We start from the raw sequence: 17,348 nt of genomic DNA, 5'->3' as shown, positions 1-17,348 counted from the left end.
AACATATTCTAAATTAATCTTTATGAACAGACTGTACAAACATCATTACTGAGAACTTTGTTAATAACCTTCAAACAAGAACTTATTCTTATTTTTAATTAATCTTATTTTTATTTTTAATTTCAATTTCAATTTTAATTTCCAAAAATGTTACCTTTTCATTTAGTATGGGAAATACGTGAAAGAATTATTAAACCATGATTTTGTTCTTGGGCCAAACATTAGTTTGCCATTTTCATTCGTTTTGGCCATTGTAGTATGAGTGAAGAATCTAGCTGGTTCCTTTATTAATGGGAAACTATTTAACTCTAGGTACTCTTTTAATTGTAGATCAACAGGAGTTGTGTACATTTTAGAATGCAGTTGCCCTAATACCAAATGGCATAAAGGTCATAGTGTTTCTACCCTTTTACTGGATCTCTCTAAGGCCTTTGACACTATCTCCCACAACCTTCTTCTATCTAAACTCTCTAAGTTTAACCTATCTCTTTCCTCTCTGAACTGGTTCTCCAGCTACTTATCCAACAGATATCAAGCAGTAAAATGGAAAAAGGCCACCTCCTCATTCCTTAATACCCCAACTGGAGTTCCACAAGGTTCCATATTGGGTCCCCTCCTCTTTAATATATTTATTAATGACTTCCACAACTCTATCCCCTTGTCTAATATCATCCAATATGCAGATGACTCAACCATTATTTGCTCAGCCACTTCTGTCCCCATACTTCTAAAGCTAACTCAAGATGCTTTTTCAACCACTGAACAATGGATGAAAAAAAAAAACACTTAGCACTCAATGCTTCTAAAACCAAGTTAATGGTATTTATTCCCTCTAAAGTCACCCCTTTCAACAAAAACACATTTTGTATTACTAGTCATAAAAACACAACTCTGAAACTGGTATCAGAGACCAAGCTACTTGGTGTCCAAATTGACAATCAGCTTAAATTTAACTCCCACATACATCTAAATATAAAAAAAAAACATCAAAAACTAGGTGTGCTTTATCGACAAAATCATTATCTTACACCCACCACTAAACTCACCCTCTCTACATCTTTTCTCATCCCCTCCCTTCTCTATGGAGCTCCACTCCTAACTAATCTACAATCCTCTCTGAAAACTCAACTCTCATGTTGCTACAACAAAATCGCCAAGTTCGCCACTAGCCATAAGTCCTTCACTCACCACTGTTCCTCTCTCCACAAACTAAAATGGCTAGAACTACCCAATCACCTTATCTATACCCAACTCACTCTAGCACACAAGCTCATTTTCAACCCCTCACTCTGTCCCTCCCTTTCCTCTGCATTTAAAATGCACCTACCTGACAGAGTGCTAAGGTCTAACAACCAAAATTTTCTAGAAGTATACAAACCAGCTCGTCCCCCAGGCAAACACCTTCTATCCTAGTCTAGCATGAGTCTGGAACTCCCTACCACCATCCATTCGTACTACCCCTAGTTACTCTATCTTCAAAAAAACTCTTCACTCATATCTAGTATCCCAGTGGGAATGCTCCTGTTGCCACCCTACATAACTTACCCTGCAAATTTTCATCTTCTCTTCTTTTCAATAGCATTCTTCCTTTTAACTTCTCTTCCAACTCATATATTCTTGTTAATTACTTTCTAAATGTATATAATTCTTGGCTACACCTCTTACCACAAGTTTCCTAACATGTATTAATGTTCCTCTATATATTTTGTAATTATTCCTTTAACATTCTGTATTACCTGTTCATTTATCACTAATCTAGACTGTTTGTAATATTTGTCCCTGTCTAATCCAGTTGTATATTTTCAATCTATGACATATAGTAATGTTAATAGTCTTTGGTCTGCTCTATTCTATAACACATGTAAGCTTATAATCTACGTCATATTGTAACCTTGATTGTTTATGGAGCTTTTCTCCCCAGGACTCCATTGAAAACGGGTTCACTTTGGCCTAATGGACTATCCTGGTAAACCAACTGCAAATAAATAAATAGATAAATAAATATAGGGTAAACTAAACGTATGGTTAGAATTCGGATTCTTGAACATGTAAGGGATGTGAGAAATCAAAATAATTTAAGTCCTATAGCCAAACACTTCTATGAAATACATGGTGGTTCTGATTTTGATTTATTTTTCTGTGTACTTGCTAATCCCTTTCTCCCTAGAAGGGCGGTTATATTAGTAAACTGTTAGAGTTAAAAATTAAGATGACATTAAAATTTCAGACTTTGCTGCCTTTAGGTTTGAACCAGGAACGTGGTAATTAAAAATAAAAATAAGAATAAGTTCTTGTTTGAAGGTTATTAACAAAGTTCTCAATAATGATGTTTGTACAGTCTGTTCATAAAGATTAATTTAGAATATGTTTTTAAATAAAAAAAAATGTTAAAATATGTTTGTTTAAATATTTATAGAGATTATATATTTATATATTTTATACTATTGATGTTTTGATTGATTAATTGAATAAGCGGATCTTGTTAATGGCTGTTTGATTTGATATAAATATCAGTTGTAACTGTTTCACTTTGATCCTTGAAGGCAAATTGCCGAGGTACCAGATCATTGTTACCAAATAAAATCAAGGTGCTGGTACTATATTTGTGTTTTTTTTTATTTCTTTGGAATTCTTTGGAATACTTCTTTTTTGTGTGTGTGGTTTTGGATGTGCACAGTATACCTGATATGTACAGGGATATGTGCAGTACAGCTACAGGGTGGGGATATGCGCAGTGTATCTGATGGCTACTGAGATGTGCGTAGTAAAGCTGAAGGGATAGAAGTGCCAGGAATGTGGGAATGTAGTGGAGAAAAAAAAGGCAGATAAATGACTATTTGGTATCTTATCTCGCTTTAACTCTAAAACATCAGTCTTATTACATCAACATATTCTCTCTCTGTCTCTTCACTCCACAAAACTAAAATGTATTTTAAATGCTCTTGACCTCCATACTGTTCCTCTTGAGGTTCTTCAGGAATAAATAACATTTTTAAATCCACAAATTCCAGATCTCAGCCTTTGTTGATCTTCAGGATTTAGTATGTAATGCATGTTGCATATGGTGGTCATAACTTTCCCAGGCTGCTTTTAGACCTCCCCTTTCTCACAATTCCCTCATCCTAAAACCCTAAATATTATAACCATAAATCTTCAGCATCTGTCTCTAGCCCATAAATACTGCATTTAGCCCTAGTCCTGCACCTTCTGGTTACATGACTCAACATTCTGCTATTACCTCATATTTGGCCAGTCTGATCACCTATTCTAAGGCAGTGTTAGCAAATATCTTTACTGACTGTTCACTGCTTCTAGCAATTGGTAGTATTACCTTTCAGAGATGTATCTATTTAAGGAAAATGTATAAAAATATCTTGTATCAACCCACTGTTGGTAAGCTTCACACCCTCACACCGCCACAATACCTCTCAACTGTCCAGATTTTCGCAGACTGTCCAGATTTTACCTCATATTTTTGGTCTGTTTCTCATAAAATTTATGGTTTTCTGTCAAATAACTGGGGAGAGCTGATTATCTGAAGACTGAAGTCACTAAATAATGACATACATTTGAGTTTCAGACTTCGAATTCTTCATAAAATGCTTGTTAACACAACCCCTCTTATTTTAGCAAATTTCAAAGTTTATAGGAGCAATATTTAAAATATGTCCCTATATTTGGGCCTTGGTCCCCCTATTATGTCATGCTTTGTCCATATTTCTTGAACTAAGAGGTTGAGAGGTATGACCACCACGTCAATCACACCAGTAGGCCCACAACTTATGCTGAGTCTGTAAAGAAAACAATTACCAGTGTCTCCAACAAAAACACTGTAAAAGATCCCAGCTTTTACCACACAAGGCAGCACTTACTCATTTTACACTCACACATAATGCGAACTTGCATAACTAACCCATGATACACCAGGAAACAGGCCAAAGCCCATAAGGCCCACACAGGGATGTGTTTTAATCACATATGACACTTAGGAAAGCAGATTATCCGCTCACCAGACTGGACAAGAACAGGGTGACTGCAGATTGCTTATCCAGTGCCAGGAGCCATGATATCACAAGGGCCCTAAGGTCCTTTAAACCTGACTAATATGACTATGGTGTAAAACTGGTACATATGGGGGTAAATGGCTGGAGATGCTCCATTCATTGAGATAGGAAGAGAGCCATAATGGAACTAACTGTACATGTGTTGAATGCAGGAAAGACCCTGGTCTTAAGTAGTGTCCTGCCTTCTCCATGAATAATGCCTAGATAGCAGTACAAGATAACTGGCATTAATAATTGACTAAGTAGTAGTTGTCATTCTAACAGAGATCTGGTATGTGTCATGCTGGAGTGTGATGGTAGATAAGACTTTATGTTTCACTAGGGATGGCTTACTTCTTTCATACAATGGGTTCTGCATATTGGATAAAGCCTTTGCTTCTTCCACAGTCCCACTACTGGGAATTCCTACATAGGAAACTCATATTCAGATTTGGACAACATCGTGGTGACAGTACTCAATGCCAAGAATCTAAATGAAAAGATGCTAGAACTTGACGCCCTCCTGCAATTCAAAAGCATTCATATTTGTGTAGTTACTGAGACTTGGATTCAGTGAAATGTCACTGCTCTTTCTATACCAGGGTTTAGCCACCTATTATGCTTTCAAGTCCATGGATAACTGTAGAGAAGTTTTTGTATTTGTCAGAAATAAGGTCAACTCACGACAAATTACCCACAGCCCTAAAATGGAGCTCTTGGAGAGCCAAACACCTTAAAAATTCAACTTTTACTTCACTGCTAGATACAGATCACAACCAATGTTCCCCAAAGATCATAAATATTACCTTAACACTACTGAGGCATTAAATGTCAACACAAGTACCTGCTTGTTACGGACTTTAATTACTAAAGCAGTAACTGGTATCATTTGCAGAAATGAATATGCACAGTGTTCCCTAGACTTTGTTAATACTAATGCAGTGGAACAATTTATAAAACTACCCACTAAAGGCTCTAATATCTTTGACCTGGTTGATACTAGCCTAGCTGCTCGCTGTACCCCACTTCACAACTCTTCATCACTGGTTACATCTGACCACATACTAGTCATTTTCTCTATTAGGCCTAGTGGTACCACCAAATGAGACCATCTTTTGGGAATTTTTTATGGCAAACCTACTTCAGCTTGTAGAACTATACAAAATTCCCATGAACTCCCTCAAATGCACACAGCTGAGGGGGTTGCTACATTCATCTCCAAATGTTACCAGCACCAAACAGCTGCATAGAAAAATTAGTATCCATTTGCTGTAAATATAATAGCACATTCAGGACTAAACCTCTCTATTGGAATTCCCATATTGATAAACTGTATAACAAATTAAGGAAAATAATGAAAAGCTGTAATAATTCTCCATCCCCCTCCATCAAGACCACATGGAAACATGCCAGCAAGAAACTTAACAATACTATTAAAAATGCAGAGTAGAGTGCAAGCTGAAAGTCACTACAGTTACCAAAGGAAACTACACATCTTTCTTCAGTTATTTCAGGAAATTGAAGAATAATTTCCAACAATTTACTGAGGTCATCCATAATAATGTCTCACATTCTATTCTCAAGGATATAGCCAATATATTAGCTGAAACAAATCATGATAACTTTATGCCATTGATCCACATTACTGCACCCACTATCCGTGAACATTTAGTTACTCCTGAAGTCCTGAAGTCACCTTGGAACAAGTCTTGGAATCCCTGTTGAAGGCTGAAAATAGTATTTCTATGGGACCAGACAACATACCAGGCTGCAGTCTTACTGTTGCCAAGTGTGCAGTATCTAAAACTATACCTAAACTGTTCAACCTCGGCATATCCACAAGGTTTGTGCCTCATGCCTGGAAGAACAGCCCTGTGGTTCCCTACACAATGGTGGTGCCACTAGAGACCTGGGTAAGTATGTTGACCTTATATGCAAAGCCAATGACTGGATCAGAACAGAACTAATTTATGCAGATAGACCAACTTAACTGATGTAAACCACAGTTGCTTTGATTCTGTGAAGGGCGGGCCCTATCACCTGAACCTAGTAAACCTCTTTTAAAAGGGTACAGAGGCTGTGGACAGTGGTCAGTCTTTACACGTCCCTTATTTTGACTTGGCCAAGGCTTCCAATGATAACACTACACTATATTACTGAAAAATTAGACAAACTTCATGACTCCTCCTATTCTGTCTGCTGGATTGCAAATTTGCTTTGCAACAGATCTCAAGTTGTAAAATTGCTGGTATCCTCCCAGAAAGTAAAAGTGTAACTAGTGGGGTGCTGGAGGGATTGATGCTGGGCCCTGTCCTGTTTGACATTTATTTTGCAGGCATCTAAGATGACATCTCAGAAGTGTGGTTTATCAAGTTTGCTGATGACTATATGTTGCAGTGCCACCCATTTATCCACTCATGCAAAGCAGCACCAGAGGCTGTAATATGCACATACCTAGTGTACCGAAAATGGTCTTAAGCTCAGTGTAAAAAAGTGCAGCATTTATCCACAAAGCTGCTGCAACCTCATATGTTATTAATGGTATTCCTCTTCAGACAAATATGATCATAAGAAGACTAGGCACTTATGTGGACATTTCCCTCTCTGTTTTTCTCATTCAGTCATCATATTTCCATTATAATCAGGAAATCCTTCTAGCTGGTCTAGTTTACAAGGGAATGTTTTCAGGATCCCAAAAAGTCATCCTACCTCTGTAGACTCTTCCCTTATTATACCTATCATGGAATACAATGCCCCTGTTGGAATGCACAAATCCAAGTATATTGCTCATCTGGAAAAGCCCCCAAAATATTTACTCAAGAAATTTAAAGGCCTTATATGCACCAGCTACATCCAATGGATTAACAATGAATTTCTTTATACTAAGTGACACAAAAACAAGAAACAAGTGCAACCCCAAAAGGGAAACCAGTAAAATACAAAAGCACTTGTGAAGCAGTGTCCAGTGCAAAATAAGCAATTTATTAAAAGGGCAGTAAAAAACTTAACACTTTAATTGAATCACCATGTTTTCATTTCAAGACTTCTTGTATTTGACCTGTGTTTTGCTTGTAAAATCATGAAAGACCTAATCCTATCTGACCTCCTATTTTTCAGAAAAATAGTGTCTCTATAAATATCTACTCTAGGGACCTAAACATGCCCTGACAAGTAAACATTCGTTGATACTTAATATCTCCAGAATAGGCTGGAATATGCACATACCTGGTGTACTGAAAATGGTCCCAAGCTAGAGGAATAGGTTCTTAACTCAACAGAATCTTAGCCCATGGAATAGGTTACCACTACAGGTCATGTAAAGTGCTACATTTTTTACCTTTAAGAATATTCTTGATGACTAGATGAGTAGACACAAATTTACACAAGGGTTATCATGTACAACTCAGGGCAGCCACTGTGGTGCAGCGGTTAGCATTGCCGCCTCACAACAAGAGGTTCTCTGGTTCGATTCTCGGTTGGGTTGCCTTCTGTGCGGAGTCTGCATGTCCTCCCTGTGGTCACGTGGGTTTCCTCCGGGTGCTCCGGTTTCCTCCCACATCCCAAAAACATGCAGTAGGTGGAGTGGACACACAAAATTGGCCCTAGGTGTGAGTTTATGCGTGTGTGTGCCTTCTGTGAAAGGTTGGGTGCCGGGCTGGCAACTCGACACTGTAAAACTCCACTGCCAATCATGACCGGACAGATGATCCGCTGTGGCGACCCCAACCGGGAAAAAGTCGAAAGAAGAAGAAGAAGATCATGTACAACTCAGTTCCATTTGGGAAGTGGACACTATCAAGGACTTGTAAAGAGTGGCAAGAACTTTTAAGTGTGTCTCTAGCTAAGCATCTTAAGGTGCGGTAATCACTTCCTGGTTTAAGGTGTGGTAATCACTTCCTGGTATTGTTTCTGTGTTCTTTATGTTCCTATCTTTCTTCTCCATTTTCTGGTTTCTTTCCTCTGCTAATTAATTCTTTTAGATTCTAATGGCCACAAGCTACAATTTTGGATTTACCTTTGTAGGCTTTTACCTTACCCTTCAAAGGTTTGAGCATATGTTGCACACATTGTATAGACTGGTGATCTCCTTTGGCTCTTATTTTTCATCCTCTGCTGAAACTTGAGAAATATATTGCTATTGTACTGCTTCTTCTTTTTGTTTTAGGGTGTTCCCACCCACTTGTCTCTTACTGAGGCTTCCATTTCCTTTTCTGGGATCTACAGCAGATTTATACCCTTTATCTTTTCTTATTTGTCAGTTTAAGCTTTGGCCTTCTTTCACTGTTACGATTTGAACTTCTAATGCATCTGACTTTGACAAGCAGAGTATTCATGTTGACAGACACAATAGATTGGTGAATTGTCTAGGTCCAGAGCATGGGTCAGTGCCTTGTTATATCTATGCAACTTAAATAGACTGCATTAAGGAGGATAGAAAATTACTTTCCACCTTTTTATTGGAGCTGCAGTTCAAGGAGAAGTCTAAGAAAGGCTGCCAGTCCTCAGTTTTATTGCTTTTGTAGACATACAGAAGGGTCCCAGTCTTCATTCTCTCCTTCTTGTTTTTTTTTTGAAACCAAGACTTTCTAGGTCTTTTCAGTTTAAGAAGAATTGTTTGTTAAGTTACCCAAGTCTATCAAAAAGTCATATGTCAAGGCCAAATGTGTCAAATTGGTTAAGATTAGACCTTTACATATTACTGTAGGAAAAGTTGTTCCTGTTCATACTCCATCTTGAGCAGTGTTGTGCTTTCCTGTCAGATCAGGTGGTCATCTGTTCTGCCATTCATTAATTATTGCTAAGCAACCAGGGCTGACGTGGAACTCCAACAAACACATACAGATTTGGTCCTTCCCCTGACTTATACTTATAAGAAATGTGAAGGTGCATTTGATGATGAAGATCAGTGCTCTACTCCAGTAACCAAATGGTAAATAAAAATAAAATAAATAAAAATGTGAGCACTCAGTTTTCCTCAGGATCATCTGTGGAGTATGAACCCTTGCTTTCTAAACTTCATGTGTCAGAATGCTGGTTGATACACTCACAGTATGCTTCATTGGATTCTGGTCACCTCTTCCAGGGTCAGCTCCTCCAATGTGGGGTGGGCCAATTTTAGAGCCTTCAGCATCTGGCTATTGTCAGCCCTACAGTACACCCAGGAGGTCTAATTTTGGGCTATTCTGTGTAGTCTTGTTTGTTTTCTGTCTGTCCATCTGTTCCACTACTCACACCTTCTTAGGCTGCAATATTGACATATTCAGATCTTGTGTTAGCTCCTCAGATTTCTCCTCAGCACCCCACTAGCCGATGCTAGGTCCAGTGATAGTTTAGAGTTGGGTTGGTCAGTGCAGGCTACTCATACTCAATCTTTAGTCAGCTAGCTCCCCTATGGGTATTTTCCTTTTCTGATATGGAAGGTTCTCCAAAGAGACCAAGAAAGAGAACCAAGAAGACTTAACACATGGACTATCCCATAGAAGATGAGGATGCTGGACGACCCAACATTCCATGAATGTTTTCACATTATGAGTGAAAAGAGCACCTGAGTCATACAGGAAATATTATGGCCACATAAGAAGCTGCAGGAACACACTGAGCACCCAACCTGGGAGGTTATTCCCCTTATTGACATTCTTGGAGATGAGTTAAATAAAGAATGGAATAACTTGGATCCCATGGCATCATATCTGAGGAATGTAATTAGGATCTTCAGACCCTTGCCAGACTGTCCCATCTGGGTGGAGACCCCTAGGTTGGATGGACTATCTCTGCAGTCACCCTGAGATGAAATCCTACTTCTCATTCAAAGTTTTACCATTTTCCTGACAAGGAGTTAAAAGTTTTGGACAGGCTGAAGAAGTACCATTTTGCATCAACAGCACTTTGTCTCAGGGTACTGGATTACCTTATTCCGAGACTTTGTTTTCAGTCGGATGTTTCAGATCAAATGTTGCATGTTGCTGTGGGCCTGTAAAAGAGAAATTCCTAGTCAGGCTTTACTGTCTTCATGGTTAGTATCCTAGTGGTATGTGTAGCATACAACACTGAACAGAGAGCTGCACGAACAGCAGGATGTAGCACAGTCAGTTATTCATAGTATCCTAGTGGTATGCGTAGCATGCAACACTGAACAGAGAGCTGCATGAACAGCAGGATGCAGCGCAGTCAGTTATTCATAGTATCCTAGTGGTATGTGTAGCATACAACACTGAAGAGAGAGCTGCACGAACAGCAGGATGCAGCGCAGTCAGTTATTCATAGTATCCTAGTGGTATGTGTAGCATACAACACTGAAGAGAGAGCTGCACGAACAGCAGGATGCAGCACAGTCAGTTATTCATAGTATCCTAGTGGTATGTGTAGCATACAACACTGAGGAGAGAGCTGCACGAACAGCAGGATGCAGCACAGTCAGTTATTCATTAGCACTTCTGGTTTCACCTTGCACCTTTTACTGATGACATTAACATGCCATTTATGGAGGTGCCTTTTAAGGGATCTTTGTTGTCCAGGCTTGAACTAGACCAACATCTTCAGATCATGGAAGAGGAAGGGCAAGATCTTTCAGCCACTGGTGTGACTTTTCTTTTTATCTAGTGGTCTTTTTCCACGACTCAAAAGAGCTGAAGAAATTAATTTTTACACGTTCAGCAGAATCCCTAGCAAAGGAGAGATGGAGCTGGTCAGTCCCAGTTGATTGTCAGGTGCCACTGGGCCTATGGCTGTGGCTGCAGCAGTCTGAAGGGGGACAAGATCCCACTAAAGGGTGTTCACAGTGTTCCAGTGTCCCTCTTCAACCACCCCTTGTGTGAAGCTTTGTCTTCACTTCTCCCTGTTATTCAATATTTTCTAAGAGAGGTGGTTATGAGAGATTATCAAACATGGATTCTACATCCCATTCACTCTCAGATCAAAGTTACTTCTTTTTATCCTTGCAAGACACACCACTCCATCAGGACATATGGACAAGGAAGGAGGTGTAACAGCACTTCATAAAAAAGCAATTTAAGAGGTCACAGTGAACCTGTAAAAAAGAAGACACTCTAGCAAATTTCTTTCTATCCTCAGAAAAGATGCATAACCTCAGTCTCAATTTACATCCCAGGAAAGTTCTTCTCCATTGTCTCACTGTGATCCATCCTCCCATGTCTATCAAGAGGAGACTAGACATGCTGTTTCAGACTTCAGAACACTTATCTCCATATAAAGATCACCCAACTGTCCTGGAAGTCCATCACTTCAGAACAGAGACCAGACATTACCAGTTCCTGTCCTTGCCATTTGTTTCCACCTCAGCTCTTTAATGTTTACCAAATCTATGCAGTAGTGACAGCTTATCTCTGCTTGCAAGGCATCTGTTTTTTTTTGTCCTTGTGTGACAACCTCATTCAGTCACATGCTGGGCTTATTCCCCTAGTTTTAGGTCATAGCCAGTCTGGTGAAGTCATAGATCAACCATTGCACAATGAATCTTGTTCATAGGAACCATAATCTACACCATACCTTGATGATTTTATTTGGCCATGGACAAGCCACAGCGTTTTTGCTTCCTGGTTGCACAGAGTTAATTCTCTGCAGACCTTTTACCTACATGTGCCGGGGCTTGTGACAGACACAATACTTGCAATACCTTTCTTAATGGTACATAGGGGAGTCTGACAGGTGACGCTTTTATCACACTACTCCCAACATAGGGAGTCTTGGTAACATTTAATCAGCTCTTCCAGAGTTTGTTGCAATAATTTATTTGTAATTAGCTTTGACACATGTAACATCTGGTATCTGAAAATAGAATAAAGAGATGAAACAGAGCACTGCATGCATCACATATTCATTTCATTTTATATATATATATACACACACACACACACACACACACACACACACACACACACACACACACACACACACACACACACACACACACACGTAGAATACCACCACACCACATGGGAAATTCTGAAAAATATTTCTTAAAGATATACAGACACACATTGAAATATTCAGTTTTTACTGGTGCAAACAATTAGCATAAGAAAGAATGACTGATATTTCTGACAAAAGCTCTGTATAAATGGTTTGGCTTGTGTAAAGCACATAGCTCATCGTCTTGCAGTTTGCAGATTAGAATTAATCCAGCTATTAGCCGTTCTTGATCCATGTATGTCTATAAGAAGTCTAGTAGGTAGGGAATGTGACAACATTGACTTAAAGGAACCACTGTACATTTCCGTGTTACACATGACTGCAGTGATGACACAGAAACATTCTGGAATGGCTTATGGCACTTAGAAAATTAATATGGCCTCTACATACTGATAGGAATTTATATGGTTGCAGTTACTTAAAAAAAAAGAAGTAAATAAGACAAATTGTTAAAATTATTACTGTATATCATGTCAAATATGGGTTATTTGAGCTGTTCAGTACATGGCACTGCAGAATTATCTATATGTCAATATCAATATATCAATATGTTATCTGTTATATTTTATAACTGTATGTCTAAACCACAATGCTCATGTAAATATCTTGTGTATAGTATGTTAACAATTTTTCTGGAGCTTTTCTCCTTGGGCCACAGCTGAAAACAGATGCTCTGTCCAGTCAGACCTTCCAGGTAAACAAATGTAAAATAAATAAATAAATATTCTGATAAGGAGGAGTTGCTCAGTAAGTTCTGAAAGTGAACAGTGACAGTTTTGGTGCTGAATTTGCCTATTCCTAGGAAGATATCATGCTGACCATATGTAGTCACCCTCTCTAATGACCCACACGACTTTAGCCAGGAAGTAGGGGAGGTGTGAGACTCTAGTATATGCTGCTGGTTTGACAGTATGGCTTAATGCCTACTGGTTAACTGATGGCAAGAGGTGTGGGAGCAAGTCTAGGACTCACAGCAGTACGTATGTGAGTGACACAAATGGTGGCAGGGTTAGTGAAAATAATTTGTGACTCCTCATTTGCTACCTTGATAGTGAACTAAGGCCATCTTATCCTTCTAGCGTGGCAGTCAGAATTTGTGGGTGTGTGCCCTTTTGGACAATGAAAATGATCACATTATATGAAAGTCTGATAATGATTTGGAATTTCAAAATCGATTAGTTATAGCTCAGTAACGTAATACATTTAAAGTACATTTTAGGGTGAAAACAACTTGCAGAACATTGATTATAACACAGCAATCATATCTAAGTTTAATAAATTCAGCTAGATTACCAAGGTCATATTACCTTAATACTCTTTTTACACAAGATCTAGATCCAGGAATGAGCAACATGGTAGTCATGAAAGCATCATTAGCAGCATATCATTACAAATCAGATGACGAAAGGGTATATGAGCCCTGACTTTAATTTTTTCACATCTGTTTTCTTGAGCTAGACTCATGCACCTTCATAACCTCATAGCAAGGTGAAGAGAAAATAGGAGCATCTGGATTTAAGGGCGTCCTTTTGGCAGAGGAGACCTTTCCCCTTTGACCTATTTCTAAGCTCAGCCTTGCCCACAGTGTGCAATGACATTAATGCAGTTAGTAAGTACTTATTACTACATATAATCCCAGCACTGCAGATGAGCTGCTTGTTCTCTCTTCACTTTTGTCTAGCTCAGCCTAAGGCTCCAGCCTACACCAGTGGCTTTAGCAAACCCTCCCTCCCAAGATGGCTAAACTATCATTTAAGCCAGGGGGAGGGTAGCATAATGGTTAAGGTGTTTACCTTACAAACACAAAGGTCAGGGTTTGATTCTCACATGTGGTAATTTTCTAAGCTTAAAATGGCTCACAAGGGCATTTAGCCTAGTACTAACCTATGAAGCCTATAATGGGCACATTGAAATGAGTCAAGCCACCCATTCCCTTCCCATTTAGCTATCCCAAGTCACAGTCAAGCCTCTGTCCTTCTATATTGTGGAGCCTCTGAATACTATTTTTATATTACTTAAGAATGTCAGTCTCAAAATGATTTGCATCCTTTATCTTGTAGCACTTACATATCAGACCACTTTTTCTATGAAGTGTCAGCTCAGTAATTTTTCATCATACATTACTACTGTGACTTTCTCAGTAATGTATTAAGTTTGTTATAATCAATCCAGTTATTTGTAATGCTCACTTCAGAAGACATTATCTTATGTAGAAAGCAGATGCATTTGTACAGGTGGCGAGGTACAGACATTTGAACCAGAGCATAAGTGACATGTGACTGAAATAGATTCTAAAATGTACATACCTCAGCTTGCCAATACAGAAATGATAGAAAAACAATATCCTACAAAAAATAGGAGTGTAGGCAGCTTGATTGAATAACAGTCTGCAGAAGACCTTCTGTATGAATAATGTTCTTACAACAGGAAGGAAAAGGGAGATAAGAGTATATGCTTTGTGTCACAGCACTGACAAGTAAATAATAAATCCTTCTATCTGGCTAGTTCAAAATGTATCATTAATGCTGGGGGTAACAGTGGGAAGTCTCAATAGACAGAGGAGGAGATAATACCTACCTACTGTAATCCCTGCTTCAATTGATTGTTCTTTTCAGCTCCTTACCTCTCTTGCCTCTACCCGCTCCATTCGCCCTGTGGGCTCACTCCACTCCCCTACCCTACCCCCAAATTCCACCCACCCCTACTGCTCCTAAGCTTATACATCCTCACCACATCCTTTTCCTCTCCAATCCAATCACAATAGTCATCTTGTTAACATTCTGTATACGCCTCTCTCTAATCACCCCTGGTATAACTCCTCCCCTTTAAAGAACACCAGTAAGCTTATTAGTCACTATGCAAACACAACCTTTCCAAATCCAACTAAGGCTCCTAATCATTGTCTTTCTCATACTTTCTCTAACAGCAGCCTACCTGCTAACCTCATATGAACAGTCAAAATATTTACAGATGAACTTCCCTAATGCACAAACAAGTACTATACCTCTAATTAACTCCCCAGAACACATAAATATAACATCTTTACCTAACTATTTACCTGCTAAATATCACAGACTGACCCATATCAAATACAACTATCTAAAACCTAGAAAACCTCTTCACCATTACTTTAACCTCCACAATCCCTTAAACAAATGATTACATCTCTCCTTACTAGATGGGGGCATTCATCCTATCCCAGGACCAGGGCAAAAAACAAGCACAGAACCACAACTTCATGTTCCATCTACCCCAAATATCCCATCTAAATCTCCAAACTCACTCTATATAGCTCACCTCAATATTTGGAGCATAAATAATAAAATTGCCCACTTTCATGCTCTCCTGGATGTTCATTCCTTTGATATACTTTGTTTAACAGAAACATGGTGAAAACCCACTACACAAGATGCTGAAATTCTTCCATCTGGGTACAACATCTTGAGACAAGACCGCAAAGTAAAAAAAGGAGGGGGTGTTGCTATCCTTTATAAAGAAGGGCTACAAATATCTATACTAGATCTTGGTTCCTCTTCTGAAAACAATGCAGAAATCATTTGCACCAAACTTCAACTTAATCCTAGCAAATCTCTAAATAGAATATGTATTTACTTGCCCTCTGGTAACATCACCACTCTGGAAGGTATCCTTGCTGAACTCTCCACACAAATTCCCCAAGAGACAATAATTCTTGGAAACTTTAATATAGACTGGAAGGACTGCTCTACTGAATCACCAACCACCCATATTAACCTTAATGGCTTCTCACAAACAATTAACTCCCCAACCAGAATTAATAAACATAATAACAAAGAATCCATCCTAGACTGGATTATAATAAATAATCACCAACAACTCTATAATGTAGGGACCTTCCCTGACGATGTAACTGACCATTCTCTCACTTACATAATCAGGCAAAGGATGAGCTCACACAACCTAACCATATATAAAACAATAAGAAGCAACAGAAACCTTAACCCCAATAACTTCCAAGCTGAACTAAAAGAATGTGATTGGTCACTTATAAAATACCTCCCACTTGATGAAGCAACAAACTACTTTAACTCACAATTCTTAACAATCCTTAACCACCATGCACCAAAGTGTTCCATCAAAATTAAATCTAAACTCGCCCCATGGCTTACAAAGAAAACCAGGCAGAAAATTCAACAGAGAAATAAAGTTTGGGCACTATGGAGAACAACTAAAAACCCCGTAGACCAACAACAATTCAGGCAAAAAAGAAATGAGACTAAGAAAGCTATACTTGAAGATAAAAAAAAAACTTTTACTTCCACCTCCAACAGACCAACCAAAATAATCCACAACAGTTCTAGGCTAGCATAAACAGACTACTTCAACCAGGCCAATCTGCAACACCACCCTCTATAGGATCAAATTCTGACAATCCAAAGCAAACTGCTAATGCTTTTAATACCTTCTTCACTGAGACCATCTAAACACTTGCTAATCAGCTAACAGCTGATAGCTCTGCCCTTCCAACCAATACTAACTCTATCCCAACTCTAAACCTGCAACCTGTCCCAAATTCCCTCATCTGCAACCTCTTAAATAAACTAAAACCTACTACCCCCTCAGCTGAACAGCTACCTGCTGAATACCTGCAAAAGGCAGCCAAAGTCATAGCTTATCCTGTATCATTGCTGATAAATAGAACCATACAAGAAAGTATTCCCACCATCTGGAAAATCTCCTACATTATCCCCCTACACAAGGGTGGAAACTCCAGAGAATATTCTAACTATCGTCCCATAGCTCTACTTTCACCATTAGCTAAAATAATGGAAAAGTGCATCCACAGACAGTTACTAGACCACCTATTTTTATTTATTTATTTTACATTTGTTGACCGGGCTAGTCTAGCTGGATTTATTTCCATTTTCAGTAGAGGCCCGGGGAGAAAAGCTCCACAGAAAATACAACAGTATTAAATGTAGTAATAAGCTAATTATTAACAAAATCTAACAAAAAGACAAGCCACACTAAACTCTAGTAGACAAAGTGACAGAATCAGATTACAGAGCATATTAATTAATGGAGTAAAGTGGACACCAAAATGATAGCATGTAATAAAAGAAAGATATTAGAGTACAAGAGACAAGAAGAAAAGGTAACACAAAAGTTAGAAGAGCGAAGAGGCAGTATTACAGGAGAGAAAGAGAGGAGTAGGTCTACAAAGAAGGAGTCCAAAGGGCATAGGGTAATCTTGGTAGTAACTTAACTGATAAGTTAAACATAAGAGCAGATAGAGTGAAAAAGTTAGTCAGGTGTACTATAACAACAAAGTTAGTGTTTTTGGAAGTACAGTTTAATTTTATGTTTGAAGAGAGGTAAAGAAGTGATCAGTGTTAT

Source organism: Protopterus annectens, chromosome 16.part0, assembly GCF_019279795.1.
Source record: "Protopterus annectens isolate FY-2018-M chromosome 16.part0, PAN1.0, whole genome shotgun sequence".
NCBI classification, from domain to species: Eukaryota; Metazoa; Chordata; order Ceratodontiformes; family Protopteridae; genus Protopterus; species Protopterus annectens.
The sequence above is the reverse complement of the archived record's forward strand: the minus strand, read 5'-3'. Positions refer to the sequence as shown.